Source organism: Marmota flaviventris, chromosome 1 (assembly GCF_047511675.1).
Source record: "Marmota flaviventris isolate mMarFla1 chromosome 1, mMarFla1.hap1, whole genome shotgun sequence".
Lineage (NCBI taxonomy): Eukaryota > Metazoa > Chordata > Mammalia > Rodentia > Sciuridae > Marmota > Marmota flaviventris.
The window spans coordinates 185,708,850-185,731,458 of NC_092498.1; the positions used below are offsets into that span (position 1 = coordinate 185,708,850).

At 41.2% G+C, this 22,609-nt stretch overlaps 1 non-coding gene across 1 annotated transcript; it reads right to left on the reverse strand.

Moving 5' to 3' along the window:
• Positions 1-574: 574 nt before the first annotated feature.
• On the reverse strand, positions 575-648 carry Trnat-ugu (transfer RNA threonine (anticodon UGU)). Its single transcript has one exon. It is a non-coding gene; the product is annotated as a tRNA-Thr (tRNA).
• Positions 649-22,609: the final 21,961 nt, after the last annotated feature.

Below are 22,609 nucleotides of genomic sequence, written 5' to 3' on the forward strand. Positions count from 1 at the left end.
TGTATGTGTTGGGAAAGAAAGTGACTCCTGATAGAGAAAAGATTTTAAGGAAACTTTTTAACATACAAAAATAGGTTCCACAGCCAAATCTAGAGAAAAGACGGATTATTACTGATCTATGAAAGAAATGCTAATATTTTTCTCTAATAGCTTAGAAGAAAGGGTGGGACCCAAAGGGAAAAATAATGGGGTTACAAGGGCCTTAACCGAATCAGTGCGTTAATCCTCTGATTGGGATTCAATGGGTGTTAACTTAGGCAGATGGAGTGTGGCTGGAGATGGACCCCTGGGGGTGTGACTTTAGGGCATATATTTAGAAAAGAAAGTATGATTGCTGTGTGGAATAAGGTACACACCAGATCCACAAGGAAGTGTGGTCAGTGAGAATGTCACTGTGGTGAGGATGGTTGGGTGCTGGTGACGCGTATATTAACTTTTAGCCATTGTTCTCACCCATCCCTAAGTTCCTGACTGAGACCTCTGTAACAAAAGAGAGATTAATGAGGGGGAAAAAAAGCATATGGATTTATTTAAGTTTTTTTGTTGTTTGTTTGTTTATGCACTTATTTATTTATTATGGTTCTGGGGATTGAACCCAGGGCCTTGTGCATACAAGGCAAACACTCTACCAACTGAGCTATATCCCCAGCCCAAACTTGTATATATCTTGCTGAGTTTTTGGAAGAAGTGAATAGTCATGAAGAAGTGTGATTGGACAAGGCAAGTATGATCTGAAGTTGGAACTTAGCAAGGCCTGTTTATTCAGGTTCTCCGTGATGCTTTGTCTTCAGAAAGAAAAACGCTCCTTCCCTTTGGTTTTGGGGAGGGAACCTCTCGATGACAATCTCATGATGTGTTTAAGGGGAAAAGGGCAGGGAAATGTGGGAGACCTTTCTCCAATGCCAGACTGCCATAATTTGCACTTGGAGCATGTGCTGGACTCTATCAGAGTGAAGAGTCGGACATGGATGAGATAACCTTGTATAAAGCCCCCTCAAGAGTGTTCGGGCTGGACGCAGTGGCACATGCCTATAATCCCAGCTGCTTGGGAGGCTGAGACAGGAGAATCGCAAATTCAAAGCCAGCCTCAGCAACAGCGAGGCACTAAGCAACTCAGTGAGACCCTGTCTCTAAATAAAATACAAACTAGGGCTGGGGATGTGGCTCAGTGGTCGAGTGCCCCTGAGTTCAATCCCCAGTATGCCCCACCACCACCACCACCAAAAAAGTGCTCAGGAATGTTGGAAGTCTCTAGACTTCCTGCAGGACCTGAGATGTTGGAGGGGCAAATCCTCCCAGTTAGACATTGAGAAAAGCAGTGAGCACACAAACCTGGAGGACTCGCAGACACGGAGCTTTCCACCATAACTGAATTATTCAAATTGGGACCCAGGTACTTTCATCTTTGAGAAGTCTACAGGGTTTTATTTGGGTATTTTGTCAACTTCCATTTTATTGGGCAGTTATCTCTTACTCTTATTCTTCTGTGAAATGACTCAATTTAACACTTTTGGCTAGCTTGCTTGCATGATCAACCAAAGAAGTGAAAAAGCCAGAATTCTGGCGGCATGGGATCTTTCTATGCTTTTCCCCATCCTAAGTCTCAGGGTAGGGTGGAGGGGGTGCATAAAGGAGGAAAGCAGGGTCACCAAAAGAAGGAAGATCATTTACCAGCTTAAGGACAAACTTGTTTACTCTTAAATATACATTTTCTTCAGAGTCAGCAAAAGCCAGAGCGATGGTGCCTGTGAAACTGCATTTGCATTTATAGTACAAATAAGAAAAATGAATTCTAGCTGGAGCATGTCCTTAAAGAGATTATAAATCCACTCTCTTGACTGGAGTGCTGGCCAGGCCTTTGATTGGTATATGAGGATGTGTGTTGCTCTTGAAAGTTAAGGCAAGCGAGAAATTTGGGAAGGGAGCCAGAGGAAGGTTTTTTCCCCTGGGAACCATTTAGTTGGACAAGCCATCTCTTCTAGTGAAGACTGCTTACACCTTGCTAACTTTGTAGACATTTATCCCACAATGAAGTTTGGCTTCTGATGGGTTAATAATTAGATACTTCTAGTGTATAGTTCAAGTGAAGGCCACTAGCTATGACTTCACTTTGGCTGGGGTTTCCCTGTAATCCATTTAGCAAATTAAAGAGATTACTTTGATTGGTGCCATTATCTCCTATTCTCTTGCGGGTGAACCACTTAACCTGTGCTTAATTGAAAGAGATAGAGAGGGTACAGTAACAAATACAATCAAAAGGAAGGGGCAATAGGATCTGTAGGCCAAACAAATGATCAGTGCTGAGCTAACAATAGCAGATTAGAGGTGAGATCAATTAATTAGAAGCTATTGTAGGCGTTGGGTGGTTGCCAGGGTTTCTAATAGCCTAAGCCATCATGCCAGCTCTGTTTAGGAGGATTTTAATGACTGGGAGTTGATGTGGTTATTTCAATAATTACTTACTTTTATAATTACTTCATTAGAATACTAAACGTATTACTTCAACAAGGAAGATCTTCATCCCCCTCACACATCTAGCCATCTTGGAGGCTACATCCTCCCTCACAGAAGTGTCCTGCTTGGAAGAGGCAGTGGTTTGGAAAGAGCTGTGCTCATGTGTTAATGATCATATCGTAAGTACCTGCTCTGGAAGGCCCCAGGCTAGGTGTTCAGAGTACAGAGATTAATGAGGCATTGCCTTTGGAGTAGGTACAAACACACAAACTAGTATCAATTCAGTTCTAAGGGTGAAAATAAAACTTTGCCAAGAGTATGCATCAGTCCCAGTTTATTAGAGAAAAAAAAAAAAGAGATCATTCTAGTTGTTTCAAACAGAAAGGTATTTAACATAGGGAATTAGGCACAGACCTGACCCTCCATTACCTGACTGACCTCATCTACTCCCTCTCCCTCCCTCACTCTTCTACAGCCACACTGATTCCTGTCTCTGAATTCCACAATTACATCCCCAGTGAAGCATCTTTGCATTCACTATTCCCTCTGTCTACAGAGTCCCCTCCCTTAGAGGTGCCATAGGACTGATGCCCTCTTCCTTCAAATCTTTCCTCAAGTGTCACCTATAGCAAACCTTGCCCCACTTTAAAACTGCTACTCCCACTACTAGCTCTTTCAGTGCCCCTTATACTGTTTGGCTTTTCCTATTTTTTCATAGCAAGTTAGTTTTTAGAATACAAAATATTTACTTAATGTGGTTTATGTGTATTCCCTCCCACAATTCAAGGTAAGCTCCAGAGACAGGATTCTGTCTCTTGTTTGCAGATAAATTCTAAGGCCTAAATTAGTGCCTGCAATATAGATGGCACTTGATAAATATTTGCTGAGTGAATTAGGTGCTGACAGCACCACCAACAGAGCTGGGTAAGCAGAAGCCAGGACCTCCGGGTTTCCGCCATAGTGCAGGAAACTTGCTGATCAATGCACCACCAGGATAGCTCACCACAGCAAACACTCACGTATTTAGGGACTTCCAGTCAGCCTTCAGTGCCACACAGCACAACAGCCTTGGCTTCACTTCTACCTTCCAAACCCAAGGAAGACAGTCTGACCAATGTAGTGTTTATGTTTCCAACTCCTCCAAATGTCAGAAGGGTGAAGTGGAGCCTGGGTCAATCCCTCCAACCATCCACTATTAGACTTCAGGAGAACATGGACATGGGACCCTGTCTCTCCTCTTTCCAAACTAGCAGCCTGTATCTCACCACAGTGGTCCTACAACTTGCTGTAGCTCTTCACAGATAATTCATCCAACTGGGTCTCCTAATGTGGAAGTCCTTTCATTGTACATCGTTCCCTATTGACTACTCACAACTAGATACTAATAAGGCCAAAAGCAAGAGTTTAAGTCTTTCTTCATGAAGGTTTTACCCTATGCTAGAATTCTGGCAGTGACCTCTAACTTATGCCAACATGTAGCAGACAAGAAAACAGAGCTGAGCTTGTGGGAACTCACAGAGGGCCTTTTCTGTGGCAGGTCATTTTTGCTAACACACCCAATCAACTACTTAGGTTGAAGAACATTAACTGAGTTCCTTCCCTATTTTGGGCCTGACCCCATGTGGAAATTCTTCATTTCTTCTGTATCTCAATACCATAGCCACATCAATCTGACAGAAGGCCACGTAATTGCTGAAATTAAAACACAGTATCTGCCACCTTAGAGGTGGCCGCTGTAGTCTGTGAATATTTATTTAATGGAAATGTAGTAACTATGACCTTGCTGGGTCAGATTGACTGTTTCTCTCCCTGACACACCTTGTGAAGAAACAGAAAAATTTTAAGTTGTGAATCAATAAGGTCATCTGCTGTGGGGCTGCTGGGCTAAGCTGGATTATTCCATCATCAGGAATAGCCACACGCATTTCTGAAAAGCCTAATTATGAATGGCACCCAAGGCCCAGGCAGGATTGGAGACATGATTGCTATATAACTCTACCTTGGAGCATTTGAGTGGGTGGTTCAGGCAACCTTCTATGATGGCAATTAGTGATTTTCTACCTCCCGATATTACACCTCCTCAGCAACTTCCTCCCCTTGAATGTGCGGAATGGGCCTCATGAATTTCTCCTAACAAGTATATTACCCTGCAGAAGTGATGAGATGTCATTTCCAAGATGAAGTTATTACAGGCTATGACTTCTGTTTTGCTGAGGGCTCCTCCCCTTCTTTCTTGTCATCATGCTTGCTTTGAGGAAGTAAACTCCCATATTAGAGAAGCCCAGATGGTAATCAGATGAGGGTAGCCTTCAACAATACCCATTAAGAACTAAGACTGAGTCCAATAGCTCCAGAGGAACTGAGTCCTTCAAAGGAAGTCATGAATTTCAGAGTAAACCTTCCCAATCAGGACTTCAGATGACTGTAGTACAGTTAACATCTGTGGAAGACCCTGAAGTAGAGAACCCAGCTAAGCTGTGCCAGATTCCCAACATACAGAAACTTGAAATAATAAATGGTGTTGTTGTAAGTCATTAAAATTTGAGTAATTTTCTTATGCAGCCATAGATAACTAATATAGTGAGGGAGGCTGTGTTCTAAAATATGGGCTCTCAGCATTCCATAAATCCCCCAAAGATGAAAGGTACCAAATGTATGGGTATTAGTAAATATTTTGAGATCTTCCTAGGAACATTCATCATTGTATGTCAAAAATTTGACTTATATTTGAGTAGTAAGTTGTATTGACCAAATGTCCTTAGAGCAGCTCTGTCACATAAGCTCTCCAGGTAGACATTCTTTTCCATATTCATTCATGTGTCCCTTCATTTCTTTACCTTTGTGTCCCCAGGTACTGTGTAAGACACATGGTGCCCTCGTAGAACAGCCAGTTAAAAAGCTGAGCATCGCTTTACCTCAATGATCCCAACCATGAACATACAATAAAATCCTGAGATGTGTTTTCTGAAGGAATGGAATAGTCCCGGCAAAGGGCCTTGATTGACTCCTATTGGGTCGGGGACAGGGAAACTGTTGCTGTGGAAGTGATGTGGTAAATTCAGAAGAGTGGGCTAACCAGGCAAAACAGGAAAGGAGAAGCATTCCAGTCCAAAGAAGTATTATTTACAAAGGCCCAGGGCCTTTGTATGAGAAAGAGAGGAGAAGAGATAAGTGGGACATGTAAATGGGGACCAAGTTGTGAGGGGGTTTGTAGGACATATGACAAAAGGAAGCCATTGGGGGTAAGAGTGGCAGTTGATAGTGACATGATCAGACTTACTTGTGAAAAGGTCACTCACTTTGGCTACAGTGTGGAGAATTAGAGAAAACTTGGGTTAATCTTGAAAAACCAATTAAAATGCTCTTGAAGTCCCTTGGATGAGAGAGGATGGTTCCTTATACCAAGGTTCCTATACTGAGGACTGGAGAGAAAGGGGTGTTTTAAGAGAGACTTACTGAGTGAAATAGGCAGGCTGGGTGATGGATTGGAGGTGATACAGAAGAGGCAGTCTGACCATCTCCACCTTGTGGATGAGGAATACAGGCAGAGAAAGGGTGTAAAAATCAGTGTCAGAGCCAAAAGAAGCATCAAGGTTTAAGTTCCATTTTAGATAACTGACATGAGAGCTGCCTTTCTCTTCCTCTTGTATCCATCCCTAAAACTACCAGTGTACACATACAGATACATCCACACGTGATCAATAACGTGAGTATGTGCATCTCCACATGAACAAGCTCAGAAAAGCTTTTTATAAACTCAGTTGGTTTTTCTGCCTTCCCTATTTTCTGTCCTTTAATCTGTCAACCCAACCCCGTTCAACCAACTGCTAATCTTGACCTTTCTCTCTTTTCTTTTTTTGTATTAAATTATTTATTTATTTGTGCATTCATTTGTTTATTTATTGGTACCAGCAATTGAACTCAGGGACACTTGACCACTGAGCCACATCCCCAGCCCTGTATTATATTTTATTTAGAGACAGGGTCTCACTGAGTTGCTTACGCCTCACTTTTGCTGAGGCTGGCTTTGAACTTGCAATCCTCCTACCTCAACCCCCAGAGCCACTGGGGTTACAGGCATGCGCTTAACTTTATTTTTAATTAAGTTAAAATTAACTGAACTTTACTTTTAATTAACTTAAAAGCCAGTGCCTGGCTTAACTTTATTTTTAATTGATACATAAAAACAAAATTTATATGTGTATCTGGGGGGTTTCATGTAATATTTGGCTTGCCTGTACAGATTGTGTAATGTTCAAGTTAGGTGAGACATTGTGTCTCTTCAAACACGATCATTTTTTTGTGGGGCAAAGATTCAGAATCCTTCATCTTTCCAAAATGCACAGTGCAAAATTATTATGTATACTCACCTGCTGTACAGTAACACACCAGGCCATCTTGCTCCTGTTATCCTTCTCTTGCAATCTCTCTTAAATGTAGCATTCGGCTTCCTTCTCTACGCCACCCTGTAGCACTAGAGTGGTGGCTTCTTGATGTTTCTTCTCTCCAGCCTCTTTGTTCTCCAGTGTGTCCTATGCGACTTTGCTGGAGGGATTTTCTTCAGCCACCTCTTTCATCAGAACACACCCTGTTCATAAACTTCAGTTTCTCCCTACAACCTAAATTCAAAGTTCTGCCTCTCACTCTGACACTCAACTCCCCCCATATCTGTTCTTTATGATCCTTGGTCCCCCCCCACCCACCCCCTGCTGCCACGTGCCTTCATCTTTACACCTCCTAACTTGTCATTTGAATGCTTGAATGGTAAATAAGAGTTGACAATGTCCTTTCTAATGTTCCTGGTAACCTTGCAAGGTTAACATTTTCACCTTTCAGAGGAGGAAATCGGGGCTCAAAGAGATCAAGTCCACAGCAGTGAGTGGCCCCTGAAGTTCAATGCCTCTGTTTAAATAAATCTATATTTTTTTTTACTTTAATATGTTGATTTTATAAGAAAGTTTGCATATCATGGCCACTAATTAAAACTCTTATGGCTCACGATGTTCTCTCTTTGTAAAGGGAGAGAGTTAAAGATACATTACAAAGATGAGAGCTTCCTCCTGGCTGCAATTAGAAGCGGTGGAAGAGACAATTTGTTTCTCAGTGTGATTCAGTTTTGTCATTTGTATCTGGGACTATATAAATTAATTCACATCCTGCCAGTGGTGCAGGTCTTACATCTTGGAATAAATGCATTATTGAAATGCGTATTGTCTTGAGCCAAGTTAGCCATGGTTCTTCTCTGTAGTTGCTGGTGTTCCTAGCTTCAGAAGACCCTCATTTATCCTCATTTCTCCATCCAAAACTCATTTCCAATGCAGCTTTGTTTTTCCCATATACCAAGCCACATTTCTTCCTATGTTTCCACTTACAAGAAAAAGAAGCTAAATTTTTGGAATAAGCAATTTCTCTACAGGGAGTCCCAAGGCTGCACTCATATCAAAGCTAAATAACCTCTCATTCTAAGGGATGTTGGTCCCTCCGGCCAGAGCTGGGGTCATTAGGAGGGCAGGAGGGGGAAGTGTGGATGGTAACGGCTTCCATCCTTCCATCCTGGTCCACACGTGATAGACACCCTCAGCTCTCTTAGTGTGGGGCCCAGCAGCACTCCTAAGCTTCAAGAGTTACCTCACAAATTCCGACTTCTTTTGTGTGGGTTTCAGAAAATTTTGTCGACTGATGAAATGCATGGAAAATCCTTTGTAAATTGGAAAGGGTCTTACTTAAATATAGTGTCTTGCATACAGCCTATTTTCCACTATTCAGTTTTGCAAGGAACTATATCCAGGAAAGATACAAACTTGAGAAATCATTGCAACTTATTATGGAAACATTTCTCTTCCATTCTTTCTTAGCCATATTCACCTAGAGCTTGATAAAAGCAGATTGGCTATGATCCTCAACATTAAGACCATATCCATAGAATCAAAACTTTAATTCAGTGTCCATTAAAGGCAGTTGGACTTTTCAACTATTAAAATTTCCACAAAGCCCATAGATTTTTTAAAAAACAAAATTCATATTTAATAGAAATTAAGAATCTAGTGTATCCATTGAATTTAAAATGTCAACTTTAGTATTAAAAGCAAGTGTCCAATATAGCACAATATTGTAAAAGAAATTCATGCTGCAAATATGATAAAAACAAGTGCCAGGAATTGTCCAGGGTGGGTTCTAGATCATGCTGCATTTAGCAATAAATTTTGTTTGTACTGTAACCCCAGTTTGAAGAAAAGAAATGGCGAAGATGACCCAGAATATAAAAAATAAAACCAGCAGCAAAAGAAATGATCTAGAGAAATTTTGGAGCCAAGTTCAAAAGCAGATCATTAAACAGTGGAATGCTTCTTCTCTCCCTAATTAAGACAAGCTGGTGGTGAGAATGACTGTAAGAATTTTTGAACTAATGGAAGCAGAGGAGACACAATCAGTGCATTATTTCCTTTAAGACCAAGTGCTTTCTTGGTATTTTTTTTCCTGCCACTTGAAATCAAATCCCGGCTACATTCAGCCAAATAACCCATGAGGCCAGGATGTGATTCAGGCCCATTTGCTTGTGTGAGGCTCTACCTTAGATGGTATCCATTTGGTGAATGATTACCTGACCACAGACTGACTTTCTCCCCTGGAGATGCTTCCATTCCTGACCAGCCTGAATAACTCCCTGCAACAGAAATAATAGAAGAAAGAAGAGCCAAACAAAAATCATCCCAGAGCTTCCATCTTCAAAGAGAATTTTTTCATCCTTTAGAACTGTCCTCTCTTATTCTTTTTCTCCTTCACTCCTAAAGATAGAACATTCTGCTTTAAAATTGTCCCTGAAGAAATTTGAGACAGTGAACTTTACTCCATCTGTCTCCTTCTCCTTACCCCTCCCTTTTGTGTAGATTTCCCATCCAGTGGCCATTTTCCAAAAAGGCAGAATAGAGGACTCCTCTAACACTGCCCACGTTTGGTACTTCACCTGTATTTGGAGTTCTTAACTTCTGTAATAACAATCACACGAACCAATGATGATGATTCAGTTAAACAGTTCCCCCCACTGAGAGCAGTGCTTCACCAGGTCCAGCACATACAGGTGTCTGTACCAGTTGAGAAGCCTTTTCACATGCATCATGTAGTGGGTTAGACACCAGGTTCAACGTCAAAGTTAACATGCTTACCAGCTCCACTGCCTGTAGACCGTGGAATCCTGCTCAGCATCTGTAGTGTGTCTGATTGTGTTTTCTCATTTGCCAAAAATGATAAATAAAATCTCCCTTTGGGGATGCTGTGAGGTTGGAATGAGATTTGCATGTAATACACTGAGCCTGATGGTGGACGCTTGGCAAATGTTCAGTGAAGCTGGCTTCATTCACCAGAGGCCATCCAACAAACAGAGTGCACGTTCCCCATTACACCAACCACCCCTCCTGCACAAAGAGTTCGCTTTTCAAAAGGCCAGGTTTGTCTACAGATGACTTTATTGTGTACTTGTATATGTTATCTGACAAACCCAAGCTGTGAGGAGGTTTGGGTCAACAAAATGGCCTGCTCTCATTTATTAAACTTTGGCATAACTCTCATCCACTTGAAATAATTCCATCAGACTTCATTAAGCTTGAAGAATTGCACTTTTCCTTCCCCCTTTTCTTTCTCATACTTACTTAGCCTTTACAACTGAAAACATAATTGCTCTATTAATGAATGTTTATGGCATAATCAAGGAGTGGGAGGGAAAGGATTTTTCCCTCCTATTTGGGACATTCCTTTCAGTTTCTTGGAAGTTCTGGAGAGCAATGGAATAATCCATAAATAATTTTTTTGTTGGAAATCATTTTTCTATCACTAACAATCCTTTGCAAGATGCCAAGGTCTTGTGGGGAAAGGGCTACCAGGAATTCCTAGTGACTAAAAATTGTCACCACAGCTCTCAGCTTGTGAAGAAATCTTGGCTTTACTGGAAACCAGAAGTAGGTAACTGGTGGGGCATGTGGAAATCCCCTTCTGTGTCCTGAGGTTGGTGGATTTCAGAGAACCTTCTGGAGAGCGCTCCTCTCTTCTTCACATAGAAATTTCCTTTAACTGAACGTTATAGGCTAAAATCTTTCTCCCTAAATTCGTATTTTGAAGCCTTGTTCCCCCATATTTAAGAATGTGACTGAATGTAGAGATAGGGCCCTTAAAGAAGTAACAAAGTTAAACTGGGGTCATGACAATGGGCCCTAATAAAACATGGTGTCTTTATAAGAAGCTGAGATGAGGACATGGACGTATCTGGGAGGAAGACCATGTGAAGACACCCAAAGAAAACTGACTGCTAAGAGTCAGAGGCCTCAGAAAATCAGACCTACCAACACCTTGATGTCACACTTGTAGCCTTCATAACTCTGGGAAAATGAACTTGTGCAGGCCACCTGGTCTATGGTATTTTGTTATGGCAGTCCTAGGAAAGTCACATACTGTGTGGAGGTTACTCGGGTAGCATAGCCTCAGGACTGGGCAGAAGACTATTTCTCAGCCCTCCCCTGAACATTCAGATAGCTTGACAAGCTGTACCTTGACATCAGGAAGCTCCACTGAACATTTGGGAGCAGGGTGGAGGCATTATGTCATTCACCACCCTGAGGTGACAGTGCCTCTTCACTGCGTCATAATAGGACATCTTTCTCCTTCACACTAGAGAGCGTACTGAGTTTGCCACTCGGTCCTCTCCTCTTCTCCCTTCTCTTGATTTGTCTTTGACCCAGTGATAATGCTTTGCTTGGAAATTACACCATCATCAATATCCAAGTCTTTTCCTCCACTCTGACCCTGAATTTTTCTATGGCCTAGGGGGACGATGGCAGGAGTATTATTGGCAAAGAGACTTTTGTTCCTCTTCCATGGATCTCCTACTGAAATTCCTCAGTTTCCCTTCCTGAGAATGGAGGCGAAATTATCTTTTAAGATCCTTCCAGCATTATCATGCAATGATTCAAATCCATGTGCTCAACCAAAATATACCCCAATACACAAAAAGATACCCACATAACTATCTCCCTCCGGCCGTGAAGGCACAGCTCATGCCTGCAGATCAGTTTAAGTTCAAACATGGAATGCTGTGCATTCTGTGACATAATTTCAGCGATAAACTGCACTTGAAGAAACCAGCCATTAATGGCTGAAAATAGAACAATGAACTTTTCTTTGTGCTCTTATTTTTAAGTGCTGTAAAAAAAAAATTGCTCGCTCTAAGTCTTGGGTATAACAAGTCATCATTTAAGAGAGATATGTATGAAAATGCTTAAGCCAGATGTTTGATTTTTTTTTTTTTTAACACAACTTGCTTGTGCATCGTCTTCCACCCGCTGCTGCAGTTCGGACTCGGAGGATAACTAAGAAAAACCTCTGAGATTGTTAGAGGGGAGCTTCACCTGCCAGTCTGGGCTGCAGGATCTCTATAGCAACCAAACATAAATCAAGGAAATGGCCCCTTTTGTAAGTTGGTTAATAGGCACAACATGCTTCTTTAGAAAATCCAACCATTCTTTCAATAGACTTTGATTGAAAGTCAGCCTTTTCTTCAGACGCATTCGCATTCACATCTAGTAGCAGCTTGTATGGCTGTCCACGGGCTAATTTATTACCCTTTAAAGATCTGGCAAAGAAAAAATGGCTCTCAGAACAATGTTTACATTCAGAGGCATAAGCACAGAGCCACAAAAGAGCACCTTTTGTTCCAAAGTTTGAATATTAATCTTTAACCCAGGACTTTAACTTTCCCCCTCTTCTGGGGTTTGGACAGAACCTCTCCTCTTGCTAAAATTTTACCCATCTTATCCAACAGCATTTCTCCTATGTGAGAAGAGAGGAGCGAGCCTTCCTCCTATTGTGCCAAACCTTGATAGAGATGGATTGTTTCTCAAACTCCCCACCCTGTGCCTGGAGAGGACTAGGCTTCAGGGATTGCTGATGAGGGGAGTTGGCTCTCTTGTTCCCCAAAGAAGAATTTGGCTAATGAAGAAAAAGATACAGGGTGCTTTTCACCCTGATATGGCAAGGTAAGGGCCATCAGATGGTGAAGTGGTCCCTCACACCCTTGCCTCCATACCAAAATGTAATTGGGAAGTGTCTTCAACAAATGTCCTGTGTCCAGAAAGCACCCCCTCCTCCCTGCCCAATGCCACTAACTACGAGGCAAAGTTAGGGCACAGACAGCACCTCCATATACATCACTGAGTGCAAGGTGAACTTCTCTCACGGGTGGGAGCCAGAGCTGTGCCTTGTCTTCTTTTGAGGTAGGGAGATGAGATGGGTAAAACCTGCAGGAACAAAACCTTTACCGTGTTTTTTTTTTTTTTAAAGCAGATTATTAGATGAAAAGTACTTCTAAAACAAGAGGGAGCTTGCATTGCTCTGTGTAGCTCCCTATCTCAGATGGAGTTGGGCAAGGGCAGATTTGTATTAATACCTCTTCTTTAGCTGTCTCCAATCCTCAGACACCAAAGCCTTGACAAACCAGTCTCTTCAGGGGCTGCTTTCCCTTTGATATGGTCACCTGTCCCCACTGGCAAGTGGGGTCTGCAGGGGCCTGGGAAGATTTCAAAATAGGAATGTTTAAACATGTCCTTGATCTTAATTGTTAACACTGTTTTATGAGAAAAAGCGGTATTGCCCTATTCAGGGCTGGTTGTTGCAAGTAGCTTTTGCTATAGCCTCAGCCTTAAAATACCTCTGGGGTCAGAAGGGCCTTCCCCAAATTTAGCATAGACTAAGCACAGAGATCCCCACAAGAACTTGGAGAAACACATTTAAGGGGGCTGACATTTCTTTTCTGTGGCTGAGGATCTCATGGAGACACAAGGTTAGCGATACTAGTAATTCATAGTCTGGCTGTGGGGGTCACACACCGACATGGAGAGACAGCACATAAAACACAGTAGCCAAAATCTTGGGCAAAGGCACAGAATTGTCCCCATCAAAATCCCAGCTCTGCCACTGACTGACTGGGAGACTGGGGGACACCAGCAGTGACTCCACCTCTCTCTGCTCAGGTTTCTCATTTGTAAGATGAGGTTATAACAAAACCTATTTCTCAGAGTTTTTAGGAGGAGGCAAGGCTTCATAAGGTGCCACCAAGACAGCACCTGGTACACCATGAGCCCTTAACTGTTAGTTGTCACCAACATTTTTAAAAATATTTTTTAAGTTGCTGATGGACCTTTATTTTATTTATTTTTATGTGGTGCTGAGGATCGAACCTAGTGCCTCACACATGCTAGGCAAGTGTGCTACGACTGAGCCACCACCCCAGCCCCATCACTAACATTTTTAATGTTTCTGTTGTAGTTGATGCTGTGGTACTATTGATATAATTGACTATGGAAAAAAATACCTATTATCTAACATACAATACAACATTTTTCAAGTTCAGATGACATTTTGCAGAACATTGGACCAAAAAAAAAAGAAAGAAAGAAAGAAAAAAAAGAATTTCCTTTACTCCATTATGAAAATCCAGAGATACAAAGCAGCTGTGTCTATGAGAATAACTAATTCCATTTGCCAAGAGTCATGATCGGGTCCATCTTGTCTAGTGTAATGGATGGAAACACCTTGGGCTCAGGAGTTCTGGCTGAGGAGGCCCTATGTACATCTTCTGTCTGTTTTTGCCACCAAAATGAAGAAGTGATTCTGCCAATCTTATAAGACAACAACCTAGTTATGTTGCTGAAATTCAAGCCAAGAGCACTGTGGCTCCGTTTCTCGTGCATCATGATCAGGAGTGGCCACTCAGGGTTCGTGGGTCCTCACTGTGTTCATTTGTCCTAAGGCCCTGTTCCTTTCAATAAGCCTCCCCAGCTTCAGACCAAATATCAAGGAGTCAGTAACTTCAGAGGAGGTGAGCTGGGGTGCTCACCAAAGGAATTACCAAGGAAGACACAGCCTGCTTCCTAGGAAGGAGCTCCACATCTAAAAGAATTCTGTGAACAAATAAGAACATGCCAAAAAGATGCATTGAATTAAAAACCCAGAGGGGATTAAGGGAAAACTCAAAACAAAATTATTATTTTGTACTTAGTGATGAATTAAATGTGCCCGTGTTGAGTATTCACTGAGAAGCAGCCTATGCTAGTGAAAAAGGTTCAAGTTTAAAAGAAAGACTCCTGAACCCCAAGAACTTCAGTACCTAGTATATGTCCTCATCAAGTCTCAGTCTTAAATTCATCCCAGCTATCTGTTTAGTCAGCATCTCATAAGGAAAAATCAACTCCGTTCTAGCTATTTCTTTGGGTTCTGAGGATTGCACTCAGGACCTCATGCATGATTTTTTAGGCAAGCACTCCACCATGGTACTATATTCCCAGTCCCTCATTGGCTATATCTAACAGGAGGAATTTAACATAGGAAATTGGTTATGCAGTTTATGGAAGAGCTGAAAGAGGAACCTATCAAATTGGGACAGCCCATACATCAGCTACAGTAAGCTGCTGTCTTCCTAGGCAAGGACCATCAGGAAGAGAAGGTTCCACTGGAGGTTAACATCTGGGAAGATAGTGGAAGCCAAAACCACAGGGGAGATTCAGTCACAGTGGGAGGGATCAACCCAGGGTGGAGGGAGAGAGGAGAGACGACCTGGCTCCTCCCCTCTCCTGTTGCCCATTGAGGGAAATTTCCTGGGAACCAGTTGGTGGTGTAGTCATGTATTTCCAATCTTTCCCCCTCTGGATCCTATAGAAAAAGAAATAGGAAAATTCTCAAGCTTTAAAGATGCACTCTCAGACGCATCCCCTACCCTTCCCCTGCTCTGCTCTTTATCACAGGCCAGGTGGCATACATGTAGACAGCAGTGCCCCAGTTAACTCTGCACTATGTGATGAGTCCTGTCACCTCACAGGGTACCAGAAAGCATCTCTGTTTTTTTCCTCTAAAGACAGACATAATCCATTCATTTTCCCAAAAGGATGGCATGTAACCTTAAGTGCTAGATTCACGTGTTACCATTTGCCATGTAACTCCTTGCTACAGAGTCAACACCATATAGTGGTGAGGAATAAAAGCTCTTTAGTCCTTGGGTTCAAATCCTAATTGTGCCTGCTGGATGACTGGGCAGAGTTTAACTGCCATGGTCTGAATACTTGTGTCCCTCCAAAATTAATATGTTGAAGAAGAATCCCCAACTGTTGGTATCAAGAAGGGAGGCCTTTGAGAGGTATCATGAGGGTCTGCCTTCTATGGGATTAGCATTCTTATAAAAGAGGCCTAAGGGAGCCACTTTTACCCTTCAACCATTTGGGGACACAGCAGAAAGTCACTATCTATGAGGATCAGATCTTCACTAAACACTGAATCTGCTGGCACCTTGATTTTGTACCTCTGAGCCTCCAGAATGGTGAACAATACATTTTTTAAAAAAAAGTTTTAAAATTTGTGTTAAATAGTTATACATGACAGTAGAATGCATTTATGCACTTTGATGTATCAGACATAGATGGAGTATAATTTCCCATTTTTCTGATTGTACACGTTGTAGAATCACATTGGTCCTGCAGTCACATACATACATAAAGTAATAATGTCTGTTTCATTCTGTTATCCTTCCTATCCCCATATCCCCTCCCTTCCCTTCCTTTCATTCCCCTCTACCTAATCTAAAGTAACTCTATTCTTCCCTAGTGCCCCCCACAAATTCGTTGTGAATTAGCATCCGCAGATTAAACATTCAGCCTTTGGTTTGGGGGGATTGCTTCATTTCACTTAGCATGATATTCTCCAACTCCATCCATTTACTGGCAAATGCCATAATTTCATTCTTCTTTAAAGATGACTAATATTCCATTGAATATATATACCACATTTTCTTTATCCATTCATCTCTTGAAGGACACCTTGTCTATATTCACCACGTCTAAAGATAATGTAAAATGTTTGGTTATAGAATCTTGAATGAACTAGAACATTAAACTCTATGTCCCTCAGTTTTCTTGTCAATGGGATCAGGAATAATACTAACATCAGGGTGTTCAAGTTTTATCTACCCAATATGCAGGGCTTTATCCTCCTAAATATTAACTGACAAGTTTTCTACATCCTGCCTCACATTCTAACAGTGGAAGCCTACTTTCCTTGTGTAATAAGATAAAAAAAAATGGGACTATTTCTGCCTCAGTTATGACTAAGGCACTTATAGGTTAGATTCTAAATGTCAAACTAAGTGAGAGGCAGATCATCAAAAGCAAGAACAAATGTTGAGAATGAATTCCTGGACTCTGCAAATGCCATCGCAGCAACAGTCACGAGCAGGATTCCATTGTGACAGGAGGGGCAAAGGACTGTGGAGGAGTTACTTGGAGAAATGGGAGCTCTGTCTCAGACACAAAGGTGTTTCTTGAAAAGTTGTCTTGTCGACTGACTTGATAAACGTCAGTAGTTTTTGATATTAGAGACCGATCCTCTAGTTGAGTTGGTTAAGAGAAGTACATTTAAGTAGGCATAGTCCTGCATAAGAGAATGAATCCTGGTGACACACATGAAAAGAGGCAGAACTTGAGATGGGCCTTAGAAGAAGCTTAGAAAAGGACGGGAAGATAAACACATCCTGAAATATTCCGGGGACAAAAAAAAAAAAACTCTTCTCACCCTGCAGTAGTAAATCAGAAGGGCAAAGCAGGTGGAGTATTTATTTAAAAAACAAAAACAAAAACTTGTCCTAAAGAAGCTGGGAATTAGGATCTTTCTGGAGCTACTGCTTAAAGAAAAAATGGATTGGTCATCTTAATGAGAAAGGCAGGGTGGGAAGGACCTTTACCATTTCCTAGCTCTAGGAATCCATCCAAGCAATTTATCTTTTTTTTTTTTTTTTGGTGGGGGTGGGTACCAGGGATTGAACTCAGGGGTATTCAACCACTGAGCCACATCCCAAGCCTTATTTTCTATTTGAGTTGCTTAGCACCTCGGTTTTGCTGAGGCTGGCTTTGAACTCTCAATCCTCCTGCCTCAGCCTCCAGAGCTGCTGGGATTACAAGCGTGAGCCACAATTTATCATTTTGTAAGAAATTCTGTCACCTATAGAATACTGGTTTTAATTGTGTCTTCCTCTTTAAGTCCATGTGAGGTTAAAATGAGTTTGTACATGGATGGGCTTACAAAGATAAAAGATTTTTGTTTTAGTTATTTTAATTATTTAATGATAAAGATCTGGAAGAGAAGAATGGGAATGTTCTGGATCACTTAAAGGGGTGGGGGAACTCATTTTACCTGGGAGGGTCAGTGTATTCCCTGTTCAAACTATTTTGAATCACATTGTGCACAGAATAAGTCTCTAAGCTGGCCCAGGAACTAGTCCATGTCATTCTTGCCAGTTAGAATTTAGGTCTCTGTTATTTTTGTTTTCTTACCTGAATCCATTATTCTAATGAGTGAACATCTCATCAGCATGCTATCCCCAGCTATTCTGGGCAAGGAGATGTATATTCTGGGTCTGTGAAGCCCATGGATCTAGATGGTTCCTGTGGAATTTGAGTTTTCTTTAGGGCTCCCATTCCCTACATAGTTAGTGTCTATGATTTGGAAAAAGAATTAAATAGATTTTAAAACAGCTGATGATCTTGGCCATTCATCTGTTCTTTGTGGACTTTCAAGAGTTCTGTATAAATAAGCTTTTAAAACGTCTCAAACCTCAGTTGGTTTGCAAAATGAAATATGTCCACCCAAGGATACATCAGTTTGGTTTTTGTTGGTTGTTTTTTGTTTGTTTGTTTTTGCACTAGAGATTGAACCCAAGGGTGCTTTACCACTGAGCCACATCCCCACCCCTTTCTATTTATTTTGAGACAGGGTCTCCCTAGGTTGGTTAGAGCCTTGCTAAGTTGCTGAGGCTGGCCTTAAACTTGTGATCCTCCTGCCTCAGCCTCCTGAGTTGCTGGGGTTACAGGCATGTGCCACCACACCCAGCTGGGACACATCATTCTTAAGAGAGGATTCATTGCTTTTTTCATATTCCCAATTGGTTAAAAAATAACTGGCCTAGGATAAAGTAGGGGAATTTATGTCTAGATTTCCTGCCATCCGAATAATCAGACCTATAACTGAAACAGGATATTAGCAGGAGAAAGAAACTTATAATCAAATCATTTAACCCTTCAACATTGCCCTACTCTTCACATTACAGAATTTTCTTTTTCTTTTTCTTTTTCCCAGCTTACACTTTACCTTTGGTTTTATTTGGGGTTTACTGGTCAAAGGCCTGTCCACAGAGATGTAACATAATATGAATCATGAGAATCATGGTTGGTTTGTTTTCCTGTAATCTGAAGCTGCTTTTATCAAAAACCTAATTCATAAGGAGAGGCTAATCATATACAGGAAAGAGCAGATCTTCTTGGTGTTTTTTTTTTTTTTCTTTAAGATACAGGACACTGAAGTATTACATATTTTCCCCCTTTTGTTTTCTACCCTATTAAAAGCAAGAGTCGTTCTATTTTTCTCCCTCATCCTCCAAGTCTAGTCTCACGCATGGGACTAATTAGACAAGACAAATCACTGTAAGAACATTTATCTTTATGCAGAAGATTGTTTTCAGAATTTTTTGATGTTGCCCTAGCTTTTCTATTTTTTAGTGGCTTTTTGTAAGGACAGAGGGGCTCAGCTGCTTTAATGCCTGGTGGGGCCAGGAAGAAGTGCATTTGCTTGTGTTTGTGTGTACATATGAGAAACATTAATTTTTAATTTACTCTGTTTACCTTGAGAAACTGCCAGTGGGTGATTCAGATATTCCACAGAAAGGGGCTTTTCTTTTGTACTATAGGACAAAGGACAGCTAAGCATGTGTTCTTTCTTCAAAGCAGAGGCTTGGGGTGGGGGGAATCGTATTTATTTGTACAGCTTACCAAAGGATGACTTGGACTGTGTCAACACTCATATAATTTTATTAAGAGTTGCTACCAAATCTTTTCATTTAGTGTATCCTTAAAAATTAAGTCTTAGATACAGTGATAAAGAGCCAGGGCAGGCTGTTCCCACATTGCTTTAACTCAACTACCCATTGTGTGTCCCTGTTTTAGAATCAAACCTCAGGACAGTGATTTACATAGTGGTCAGACGGGTCTCAGATTTCTAGTCCCAGGTATGAAGCTGATGTTGGGGATTCTAGTAAAAACACTGGGCAGTCCACTGAGGATTCCACCCATCTCCCCCCTCCCATACCCTTCTTAACTCTTAGGTGCCCCAGGAGACTGGATGCAGGGGGCTGCTGATTCCAAGAAAGAGGGAAACTTCTCCCTCAGCTTTCCTGGGAGGGGGTGGAGATGAAAACATTCCAGAATACTTTCTAGTAACTGCTGGGTACAACCTGGTCTGTGGGATTTCAAGCCTCTTTTTTTTCAACCCCTTCCCCAAATTACCCAAGCACTCCCAAGGATTGATGAGACTAAGAGGACAGTCCAAATCTTAGCAAATCACTACGGCTGCAATTCTGCAAACTGCTGCTGGTGCCTCATACCAACAGTGCCATGTATGACTGCTGCGCTGACCAGCAGCCCACATGGAAGGGGACACGGTCACAGCACAACTATCAGAAGTTTGGGATGTTATTAAAACAGATTTGTTAGGGCTGGGGCTGGGGCTCAGGGGTACAGCACTCCCCTAGCATGGGCGAGGCCATAGGTTTGATCCTCAGCACCACATAAAAATAAATAAAGGTATTGTGTTCAACTACAACTAAAAAATAAATATTAAAAAAAAAGCAGATTTGTGGCCAACAATATTAATGTGACTTCTAACAAGGTCAGTTTATTGGTCCAGGTTTAGATACTATGAAAACTTTTTTTTTTCTATAATATATTAACATATAATAAATAGCTAACATTCAATGACTACTTACTAGAAAATGACAGTGAATTGCTTTTGACCTCTCCTCTCAAGACAGATTCCTTAACTTGAATTCATAGGATCCTTCAGCTTTAATATGGGGGGGAAAAACATTATCACTCACTCCTATCTGCAATTTGGAATAATGAACAACCATAGTATTTCTGGTCACACCTGGGTTTTTATTGTTGTTTCTTTTCTTTTCTCTTTTTTTTTTTTTGATGGTCTACTTAATTTTCATATTATTTTAAAATATTGTTCATGTTCATCACTATTTCAAAGTTATGCTGATCGTTAAGCCCTGCCACTAATGTTAGTGATGAGCAAATAAAGAGGAGCATCTATTACTAGATCACATTTTTTTAAAAAATTGTCTTTTAGTAATATTATTGTCTTTTGTAATCATATATTTTATTTTAGAAGCATTATTTTGAGAAGGAGTCCACAGGCCTACATAGTCTATTAAAGGGTTATGGGGAAAAAGAAAAGAGAGAGAGAGAGAGAGAGAGAGAGAGAGATTTTGCTATAGAAAGTTAAAGATTAAGAAATAATAATTCTTTCTCCTTTTCAAGAAATTTTCACCCCCCTCAACTGACTGTGAAAAAGTCAAAATAATTGTAGGAATCTACCTGAACAGTTTGCCTTTTATGTCTAATTGCCGTGTAGTATAATTATAACTATGCACAGCATTAAATATGTGTCAAATTGATTTTTTTTTTAGTTCATTTGATTTGATTTCAACACCAAGCTCTATTCACTGAAGCATGGTCTCCACAGTTTCGTAGTTTATGCCTTAGTACTATTTGGTTGAGGAGTAGATGGTATCACATGAAATAACTTGAGAGCCACTGTTCTAAATTTAATCTTTGTTTCCATTATCACTGCTGCTCTGCGTCTGATAAACACTCTCTTGTATGACAGAAGATGACATTGTTTTCTACAAAATGTCCTTGTATTATAATTTGTTCAGCACAAACACATACTCCTCAATGTGTAAAAATGATTAAGATGCTGTAAAAATGTGGCACAACTTCTAGATTGTGTTTTTGAGAGAAGGAGAATGAATATGGCTGAACAATACTCTGGTATTTCACAGTGTACAAGATGGAAACACAGTTGCTCCATGGCTTCTGAGCCCCCGCATTCTTTGACCATGAACAGACAAAAATCTAGTTTCCAAATCATGAATCCCAAATCTTGGAATATGACTGTCCAAGTTTGATGTGCATTGGGTCCATTTGGGAGGCCAAAGAAATAAGGTCCCACAGTATGAACAGCCCTGACACCCTTATAGAAGGGTGGTTCTCTGAGAAGAATGGATGAAGCCAAAGCTTTCTATAAAAGGTTCCTAAAGACTTCAAAAGAGGAGTCCATATGGTTCCTCAGGGAGACCAGGAGTACATCCATTCTTGAGGCCTTAGTTTCATTGCAGCTGTAACAAAGTGCCAGAGACAATGTAACTTATAGAAATCAGAAATTTATTTCTTACAGTTGGGAGGCAGAGAAGTTGTAGATCAAGGTGCCAGAAGATTTAGTGCCTGGTGAGGTCTTCTCTCTGCTTTCAAGATGGTACCTGGTTGTACAACCTGGTGCTGAGAGGAACTAACAGCATGCTCTCATATGGTAGAAAAGCAGAAATGCAAAAAGGACATTGCTGGCTTCTTTGAGCCTTTTTATAAGAGCACTAATACCCGTTTATTAAAGAAGAGTCCTTAAGACTTGATCATCTCCTTAAGGCTCCAACTCATTATTTTAGGTTTCACCCTATGAATTTGGGGGGAACCAGACTTATAAACCATTGCACTTCCCTGTAAAGATTGACAAGGCATCCTTTGGGTGCCCCTGACTGGCACTGAAACCCAAACAAGATGACCAGCCTAGCTGTTCAGATACATATTCAGAGAGCATGAGAGGACTATTGACTTGAGTGACTTTGTGTTAGACTATTTTTCATACATTGTCCTACTCAAACCTCACATTCCCCCCAGGCCATAAAGGGTAATATTTTTTATGCCAGTCACCTTTTTGGGGATTATTTATAGAATCCCCTGTAGAGGCTCCTTATATTCTGTCTTAGCATCCTCAGCCCCATGCAGAAAACAGCTTCCTGGCATCCCCTGCAACTATCTGATCTATGCTTGACAACTCCACCCATGGGGTTCATGGTTGAGTGGTGACTGGTGAAGCCTCTGCCATTTCTGGGGATGCTAAAGGAGTGGCTCCAATACTGTGACCCCAATGCTAATGCAAGAGTGCTGGCCCCCATGTCAAGGATACTTTTTCTGATCTAATCCCAATAACACCTTCCATTGAGGCTCCAATTACA